General features: G+C 36.4%; 1 long non-coding RNA gene across 1 annotated transcript; it reads right to left on the bottom strand.

Moving 5' to 3' along the window:
• Nucleotides 1-852: 852 nt before the first annotated feature.
• LOC127472124 (uncharacterized) lies at nt 853-9,565 on the bottom strand. The gene is made up of 4 exons (XR_007904881.1): nt 7,543-9,565; nt 4,806-4,928; nt 3,583-3,754; nt 853-1,352 (listed from the first exon to the last, which is right to left on the bottom strand). It is a non-coding gene; the product is annotated as an uncharacterized LOC127472124 (long non-coding RNA).
• Nucleotides 9,566-9,671: the final 106 nt, after the last annotated feature.

Genomic DNA, 9,671 nt, shown 5'->3' on the forward strand with positions numbered 1-9,671 from the left:
GCAACTGTATTATGTACTCTGGGATGTGGGGTGGCAACAAAGAATAGTAGTCAGAGAATTACTATCCTTGAAAAAACGTTCTACCTTATCCTAGGCTATGCTATCCATTTTTCTCAACATAAAGGCAGGAGTCTAGCATATCAAATGGTGAAGGAAGGAAAAAGCTTATTAGTATTCTGACTCTGTATTTTCCCAGAGGAAATTTTGACTGTCAGGTACTCAGCTGATTCTTATAAGGCAATTTTCTAGCCATTGGAAGCTGTCCACTGGTGAAAATTAAATATGATTTATGGGAACAAAGTTGTTCTACTCTAGCTTAATAGACATCTTAAATATTTAAGATAGAAAGTTAGATCAAAAACAAAAGCCTTACTTCTGGTACCATAGATGGTTGCACATTTTACTGATTATATAACTTGTATCATGTAGCAGTCATGGAATAAGAACTTACTTGGGAATATAGTTGAAAAATGAAGTAGCATAGTTATGACAGCATTGATTTCTGTATCTAAGTAATGAGATAAATCTTGCAAATAATGTTGGTTAATATACTTAAATTAGAAATTCCTGCCAATTTTCAATGTACTGTCAAAGGTAAGCTTATTAATTAAACCTTTAAAAAAACCAAACAGCCTGATTTTTTGTTTCTTCAATGCATATATTTTGGGGTATTTGAATATGCGTACATCAGAAGAAACTAGATTTTTAGGGAGCCAGTTAGCTTGTGTTGCCAAGTTAATAAATTCTGGTATGGTCAATCTCTTACAATAAATCTAATTGTTACACAGATATTTTCTTTATGTATACAGTTTTCACTATATGCTAAAAGATGGAAAGGATAGTGGGATAATGCTCTTCTGTTGAATTTGCTGGCGATAGGCATTCTTACTTCTTCAAACTGCAGGGAGTGTTGTGAGGGAAGCAGAGGACAGATGGATGTTTTCCAGTTGGTGCTTGTATGACCTACTTAATCTGCATAATTAAAAAATGGGAAAGCTGTCTATGACGCTGATGCTGACTTCACTTCTCGAACTTTTGAGCTCATTTGATGTAGGTAATGAGAAAAACATTTTACCTTTGGGCAGCAATCTAATTTGTCAGGAAATTCCTCTTGCTATGATGGGTGGATGAGGAAAATTCGGAATAATATGATCCAGATGTTAAAGCTCCCACTTAGCAGCAATGCAGATGTATTATTTTATGGAATTGTCTCGATGGTGATCTTCCAGTATTAATAGTAAAGCAATACTGGGGTTTGCATCTGTATGACTTGATTCTTACCTTTGTTCTCATTTACATGACAAAATACTCGTGCATTTCATGTGGATGCTAATAGTATTAAAATTAACAATCTGGAAGACATAAAAATCAATAAGGAAAGTTGAAACAACTACTGCAAATAACATATACCGATTGATCTGATAACAGCATCATACAAGAGAGGGCTGTGCTACCATTTTAAAATTAATTATCTCTTCATTTTGCAGCTAACGTGGTAACAAAGTTCTGTTAAGGATATGTATTAGAAAGTGTCCATGTTACTGAATATGTGTGCCCATTCAGTTTTGGCTTTCCCACTCAAATTCAGACTTTACTTTCAGTCTACTGAAAAAAAGCAACCCATAGTGCATAGGCACAGTGGAGAGGGATCATGTTGGACAGTAGGTCAAGGTGAAGTCAGGAACCATCAGGCTTCTCATTTAGGGATGTGTAGAGACCACTGACCTGTGCATGCCAGAAGGGCTGCATGGCATAGAAGGAGCTCTGTCACTTTTATGGTCACAGACAGCCCTAAAGTCAAGGCTGCAGGGTGGAGAAATGCATAACATTGATCTAATGATGCTGTGTCATTATCTTCTGTAGGTTAATCTTTTGTTAATTTATTTAAACTTATATTGCAAAATACCAGTTTGTTCAATAGTTGCATGCTTTCTGGGGTTTGGGGGAATTTTTTTTAAGGGTTTCTCTTTTTCTCTTAAGAGAAGAAGAATTGAGTCCTCCTTCAGTTGAAATCTGTAGCAAAACTGTGTCAAGTTTCACAGGGAGTAATGCACATTCCTTCAGAATTCTACTTTTTGGATTAAGGAAAGAGATTAATCTTTCACAGAAACAGCCTTTTACTCTAGGTGAATTGTGCATTTTGTTTGCTTTTTAAAAAAATCCCCCTGCACCAAACCAAACATAAACTTTAAAACCATGTCCCATCACAGTTTTTTTTTATTATTATTTTTAGTAACTTTTATGTAAAGATGTAGGAGTTAACTCTACAAATACATGCTAAGGGCAGTCTTGCATTATCTTTGTCATCATCAGGCTTCCACAATCCCAAATCCATGGTTTATTAATGTGATCACAGAGAGAACTCACATTACAGAGGTTTTGACCCTTCAGTGGGTGTCAAATATTTGTCTATTGGAAAAAAAGTAGAATCTTTAATCACCGTTGGCAACTCAAGCAAATATATGTATTGAGTTTGATATAATTTCATTTAGAAAAAAAAGGGTTTAAAGGTTTAAGCTACAGTATTTTGTGCTGAAGAAAGAGTTGTTAAGAAAATCCTTTAGTAGTGTGGTTATGTACTCAAGTGGCATCCCAAAGCGGTGCAGCCAAATGTACCTTTCTGAAAGTTCATAAGAGCAGCTCTAAGGCTTAAAGAGTAAACTGCCTCCACCAGTTTCAGAAAACTTGCTCCCAAAGCTTTAGCCATGTGGTCACCACATGTAATTTGAGTCTCAAAACAAACTTTAATATTTTTTTTTTGGTAGCATTAATTCTATCAGTAGACAATTTAATTTTCTAAGGATAGGATGTGAGGGGTCTGGTGAGTTGTATCTTGGTGTTATAACCATTTACTACATTTGGTTTACTGATTATTTAGAGGGTGCATGATGGACTAACACTCTCCTGTGTCAGATGCTGTAAAAGTGACATTTTGTGTCTGAGTTTTACAGTTTGACAATCTGTTATTCAAACCTAACCACGCAAAATGGAACCATAGGATGTTATTACTTTGAAATAACTGTCTCAGTTTTGCCAACAGTTAGTCACACTGCTGCAGGTGTTTGTTGTTTCTCTTTATCTCACCATCAACATTTGCTGGTGGAGATCCCTGTCCCTGTGAGAAATGCTCTCAATTATTACAATTACATCACTTTCAGAGTAGTCCACAAGCCTCTCTTGGGAAGAACACCATAGTATGTCCTTTTCTGTATTGTTTTTGCCTTGTATTAGGGGTTTTTTTTAGTTTTGTTTCCTAAAGGGAAGAAGAAGAGCAAATAAGAACTTCCCTGAAACAAATTACAAGAAAGGCCATTAGCTGTTGAATTTGAAGAGATCTTCCAACTACAGTATGAATAAGTTCCTCTAAATATGTGTTTATTAAATATGACATGCAAAAGGTTCCTCCTGATCTATAAACTGAGTTATGCAACTGAAATTGGGGGTTATCTAGCCATAATGTTTATTATTTAATTTATTCTTTAGGTAGGTAACTTCAGGTAAAATTGGAATTGGCAAGTGTTAGGATTTTCTATTTGATAGATTTTACTCTCTATGTAGCAGGCTGATCTCTTCACGACCTACGTCTACGTATGAAACCCTTTTACATTGTGTAGCTGTAGGTCCTCTTACTTGGTTGTTTTTTTTTTTTATTGCTGATCTAAATTTTGATATTTAGCCATTTTACAACTTGTATTTGTACAGCTCATTTAATTCCATAACTTCTGAGCTAGTCTCCAGTTCTCCATTTATGCACCTGAAGGAGATGAGACATAAAAAGACTTGACATAATTGTTAAAAATAAATAAGTACTTTCATATCAAAACAACATTATAATTCTTTCTGATAATCATGATTTCTCACTCTAGCAGGCTATACTGATGCTTGGGGGGAGTTTCTCTTTTCATTTTGACTATTGCCAAAGACTAAGATTTTTACTCCAGTGAGCTCTTGTTTCCTTCAAACTGCAGGTTTAGTTTCATCTCCTTTTGCAGCAGCAAGTGTCCTCATACTTAAAGTATGAATATGGTTGACAACCAGCAGTGTTGAAAGCAGGTTATGAACTGCTTTTGGAGCCACAGCTACTCAGTTTTGCTATAGGTAGGCCAAGCTGACACATTTTCTTACAGAAAGGAACTTTGTTTAGTCTTATTATACAGAACAATTAGATTTATTGCATTGTTTTGCAGAAGCAAAAGAATCAGCCAAATCTCAAAAGGTGTAACATGCCAGTCAAAGAAATGTTAAGTTTCTTTAGCTGAAAGGGCCCCATGTCCTCCTGAATAAAATTCCTCAGAATAAAATTTTTGCTAAAATGCAGCAAGTGGTATTTAATCCCCTATCCCCAAGCCCCCTAAACCAATAAGAGTCTGCAAAAATGTTAGCATCTCTTGTCAACTCTCTGAGACTGTGTGTGTTATGTGTAACAGGTCTTGGGAGACTGAAACCTGGCTACCAAATACTCATTAAACTGGAGCTTTTCAACACTAAAAAAACCTTGTCATTTCTACTGCTAGAGGACACAAAGTGAGAACCTCTAAATTAGAGCTAACAAATTTTGTAGTTATATCTTCAAAATACATTTGTGGGGGAATTTAGCTGGTTAAATAAAATACTTCAACAGAATAAAACTGAACAGTATTAGTAACATGAGAATGTTAAGTTTCTGCCAAGAATTTTTCATCAGAGCTATGTGCTTTTGGATTAATTGACTATACAATGTATGGGTAATAAATCTCACACTTAAAGGAACAGCTGATTTATATATCTGCAATATCTGCAATACCTCCAAGAAGTGTTGGACTTACAGAAGATGCATTATGTGGTTGATCTACGTGCTTTTGAGGAATCCCTGGAATTTCTGGTCAGATGGTACACCAAACTGAGTCCAGTACAGTAGCTCTGAGTGGGCTGCTAGTCAGACAGAAATCCTGGACAAACATAAAGAAAATTCACATTCTACCCAGGCAAAAGTATTGGTGAAGAACATATTCACACAAGTAATCTTTTATGGTTTTATGACAGAAAAGAGTCTGATGACTCTGTGGATTTTGCTGCAACACTGCTTTTTTATGTGTTGTACTATGGGACCGATGGGAAGAGACTTTGCAGAGATTTATTCTGACTACACGGCTTCCACCATTGCTCTAAGTGCCAGGGTACATTGCCCCAGATACCACTTGCAAGGACTGAAAGTGAGCTCTTGAATCTCGTGTCCCTGGGTTGATGAGAACCCAGAGTAAGAGTACTGGATACTCTTGCAGTAAAAAACCTCTCTTTTCCTTAAGAACCACTCTTGTGCCACAGGCAAACTATTGAATTCCCTCATCAATCTTATTATTGGGAGAACACTCTTAATGTAGGAGCTACTGACATATACCAGGCCTGATCTGGTGTTTCCAACAGGCAGATCCCTATGTGCAAGAGATGGCATAATTTTCCTAATTGCTATAAGAAGGCAAGTTTCTTCCTTCCCCAAAGTCTCTGAAAGACTCTTCTTGTCTGTTGCTTTTTATGTCCTCCTATGTTCCCCTTTCAAATAAGAGAATTATGCTGACATAATCATCTTATGTCTAGTTACTTAATATCAAGCAGACAATTGCTAAAGTTCTTGCATCAGCAATAAGATTCTAATTATTCCTTGGTAGCTGTGCATTCTGGCATTAGTAAACCAAGACAGCTGTAGCCATTTTCATGCTGTCCTTATCTTTGATGGCAGTTAAAATGTGTTTATGCACCCTTGACTCTAAGCAAATATTTTGCTGGGTTTGGGCTCCTTTTTTTTCCTGTAAATTTGATCTTGACAGTTTTACATCAGTGGCATAACAACAAAAATTTGCCCAATGACATCTGTGCAGTCTGTTGGCAGAAAGTCTTTGTGGATATAAACAAAGAAGGAATCACTGAAAATACCTAACAGCTGTCCTGTAATCATGGATATCCTTTCCATATAATTGGAAAACTTGTTTTCTCCTCTTTTATGCTGCATTAAAAAATAATAACGACGATAAGTACCGAGAAAAAAGGGAACCAAAACCATGTTCAGAAACAGCACAGCACAAAGGTAAAAATAGGAACACAAACTATTTTTCAGTTCTGTGACACAAATTGACGCCATGCAGACTTTTGGCAGACAAGCTGATGCAGGAGTGGCTGTAATCTTACAGTTTTGGGCCTAAATCCACCTTTCAGGTACTTGGTGCACAGTCTTTGTGGGTGTGCCTGTCAGGATGTTAGACCAGGCATGCTGACCCATCAGTCAGGTCTGCTGATTCAGGCTCCCCTCCTGCATAGTGCAGAGGATTTCCTCCAGCTGTGCCTGGGGCTGTGTTTGCTGGGTAGTTTTAAGGCAGATGTGAAATCCCTCTCAAGCAATGGCATGTACCCTACAGCCTGACAGAAAACCCACTGACTCATACTCAGGGATAACAAAAAACTCAGCATTTTGCATTCCAGAAGCTAAAATGAAACTATCGCATAACTGCTGGAACAATGTTACTAATCACCCACTTCTGCAGTTCATAAAAGTATCCTGGCTTTTTCGAGATGGAAAATATGAAGACCAGTCTGGATGATCAGGATATTAGATTCAGCCTTAAAATAATTCCGAATAGTCTAAGTATTTTAAGAAATTTGAAACTGCTTGGTTATAAAACAAGGCAGTATCTATACTTAGCCATTAAATTGTCTGTTGATGGTTTACTGGGTTTGCAGATGTAAGCATTGGGCCTTTTTTGTGTTTGAAAGATTCCTTAACAATACACCTGATACCAGGTTTCATGAATCCTGCGTCCATAGTTGGTGCATTGTTGGCAAGAACCAAAGTTGCCCATGCTACCCTGAGAAAACTGATTTGAAGAGGATGTTAAGTAACCCATACCCTCTCTGTAACAAGTGTGCTTTTGATTTGGATTTTCTAAACCATAGCCTGATTACTTAGTAATTCTTGTTTTGATCTGCAGTGGAGGGATGAGATGGCCACATTAAATGAATGGACAACCAATTATTGTTAAGGAACAATTATATTTAGGGAATATAAAGCTCTGTTTGCCTTTATCTTATCTAGGACCCCAAGCAAGCTAGGAAAAAAAAGTGCATATATATTTTCCTTCTTGATTTTAAGACATCCAGAAATAATTTTTATAATGAGAGGAACACTTTAAAAAACATAAATTTCAGTTTTATGAAGACCATGCAGTGGATTTTTCTCTTTAACAAAGTAACAACATTGATATAATCGATTTTCAGAACCAGTGCTTTTTTCCCTCCTCTTTGTAGTTAGTAAGCGGCATTTTTCCTTTAGCAAATAATATAATAGTTGAAGATCTGCTGCTGTGTATGTAGAAACTTGCTTGAGTGGAAGCAAAGTTTGGCTTACTTTTTTGGAGCCTATTTTAGTCATATGTGAGGAGGATATTTAGTTTTAACCTTACATTTACAAAAAAGGGAGGAAAATATGAGAGCTGGAAAAAAAAAAAGGATGTTTCAAAAATTTAACCCAATATTTTTTGTTTGATTCTGACTGAGAAAAATAACAGAATTTACCTGTTTTTGGGTTTTCTTTCCAGTTTCATTGTCGACAGATTATATGGGAACACATAAGTATTGTGTGGAAAACTTCTGGACTGGCTCTGCTATTTGGTAGTTTGCAATTGACTGTTATAGACATCATCCAAAGCATTAGTTACTCACTGGTTCTAAAATAGGACTCAGATAATTAGTGAGAATTTAAAGTGTTGGATATTTATCTGTCTACCATAATATGCATATTCTATACTTAATTTTAAAAGACTACAGAAAATAGCAATTAGTGGAACTCTGGTGTGCTAGAAACCCTTTTCCAGGACAGTGCCTCTTTTTGCATTACAGTAAGGCTGTACAGCATGCTATGAAAACATATTTTATTTTCTCAAAGCAAGAATTAAAAGAAGTTTATGCTTTTAAATATAAGCTTGTGCTAGGAAAAAAATAGAGTTATTTCTTAGAATGAATGAGATACTAGCAGAAGTAGCTTTTGAACTCAAATTAAATATGGTCAGTATTTTAAGAATCTTTACATTGTTATTAGAAATCAGAGATCCACACTAGCTTAACTTACACTTTAACATACATATGAGAAAAAAGCAGAGATTGTGTGAAGCCATCTGCAGATGATGCTAAAAAAATGCAGGAAATGATGCAGTTAAAAAACCCAAGGTAAATGAAAGAAAGAACAAATCTTGAGTACATAGAAAGAAGGTGGCTTTGTTAGCTTAGATGAAATAACAAAGTTAATAATTCTTATTATGTGTTATGCCTGTATTCATAAATGCAAAAATGCAAGTAAATAAGCCATTAATTTTTGTTTCACTGTTGGAGTTGCCTAACTGCAGGTGTAGTAGAAGCATGTGTGTCCTCAGCCTTCCCAACCACTAGCAAAAAACAGGGGTACTTCTCTCACTGACACTTTGGCTGTGCAGAGAACTGTCTAAAAGCAATAACACGACAGGTGTTATTGCTCTCACCACCTGTGAGAGGAAACTTCCAATGCACCCAACTCAATTACAAATATTGAGGTGTTTGAACAGAGTTTTTGTACCACATTAGATGCTCAAGATCAAAACACAGCAATAAAAACACTAACTTGGATGTGATCTCATCACAGATACAGCCAAGTGTTTTAGGTGTTTCCATTTGAAGACTTTTAAGACTTGCTTCTGTACATGTCTGGAAATGTCCTACACTGTGACTAAGCCTGAATTGACATAGAAGGTAATTGTCCCTCTGTCCTGCGAGGTTCAAGTTATTAGGGTTCATCTGAAATTTCCTGTGGCTGCAAGGCAACTATCACCAAAGACACCCCTTTCTTTTTAAATCATCTCTGAAGGTTGAGTTTGGTGCCACAGTCTCCTGTTTATTCCGCTTTTTCAGAAATTATGGCCCTTGTCCCAGTAATCTTCTCAAGAAAATGTGGCCCCAGCTGACAGCAAACACAATGTCCTGGGTGGGATGTTCTCTACGCCTCTAGTTTTGCAGACTACATTTACAGAGAGAGCAGAAAGGTAGGAAACACACTTTTTCTGCCTGTGTTAAGGTTACTGAACAAAGAGAGGAATGTGGTGTTGGATTCAAAGACTTCATATCTATATTAATGTTTCCCACATTCTAGCTGAAAATAGCCTTAACTCCGTTTGTGCAAGTCAGAAGAGGATTTGAACCCTACTCTGAAGCATCTATTGTCACATATGATACAATGAAACTAGATAGAAATCATCCTCCATAGATGTCTTTCACCAAGGAAGCTGTCTGCCATTGAACATATACGCTACAAGAACTGCAGTGATAAAGTGCATTTTAACATTCAGCCTTGCAGCCACAATCCTCAGGAGATCTGGTCATTTAACTTACAGTGATTATGAAATACTGAGAATCAGTCCTTAGATCCACTGACTAGGAGAGCTAGAAAAAAAATCTTTGAAGCACAAACTGAATGTTATACCATTTGATTAGAAGTGGTTTATACGCAGAATGCAGAAAAACCCTTGGCTAGGCAGGTTCTCTCCTAAAACTTTTGCAAAGATAAAGACATATAAACTACATAGCTGTATATCTAAACAACTATTCATCACTAAATATTTAAATGAAACAGCTTTTGCTAATACTGCTGATTAACATATGTAGACAACTATTGTGGT

This window comes from Manacus candei, unplaced genomic scaffold, assembly GCF_025592945.1.
Source record: "Manacus candei isolate 608988 ecotype Guabito, Panama unplaced genomic scaffold, ASM2559294v1 h1tg000028l, whole genome shotgun sequence".
In the NCBI taxonomy this organism is placed as follows: Eukaryota; Metazoa; Chordata; class Aves; order Passeriformes; family Pipridae; genus Manacus; species Manacus candei.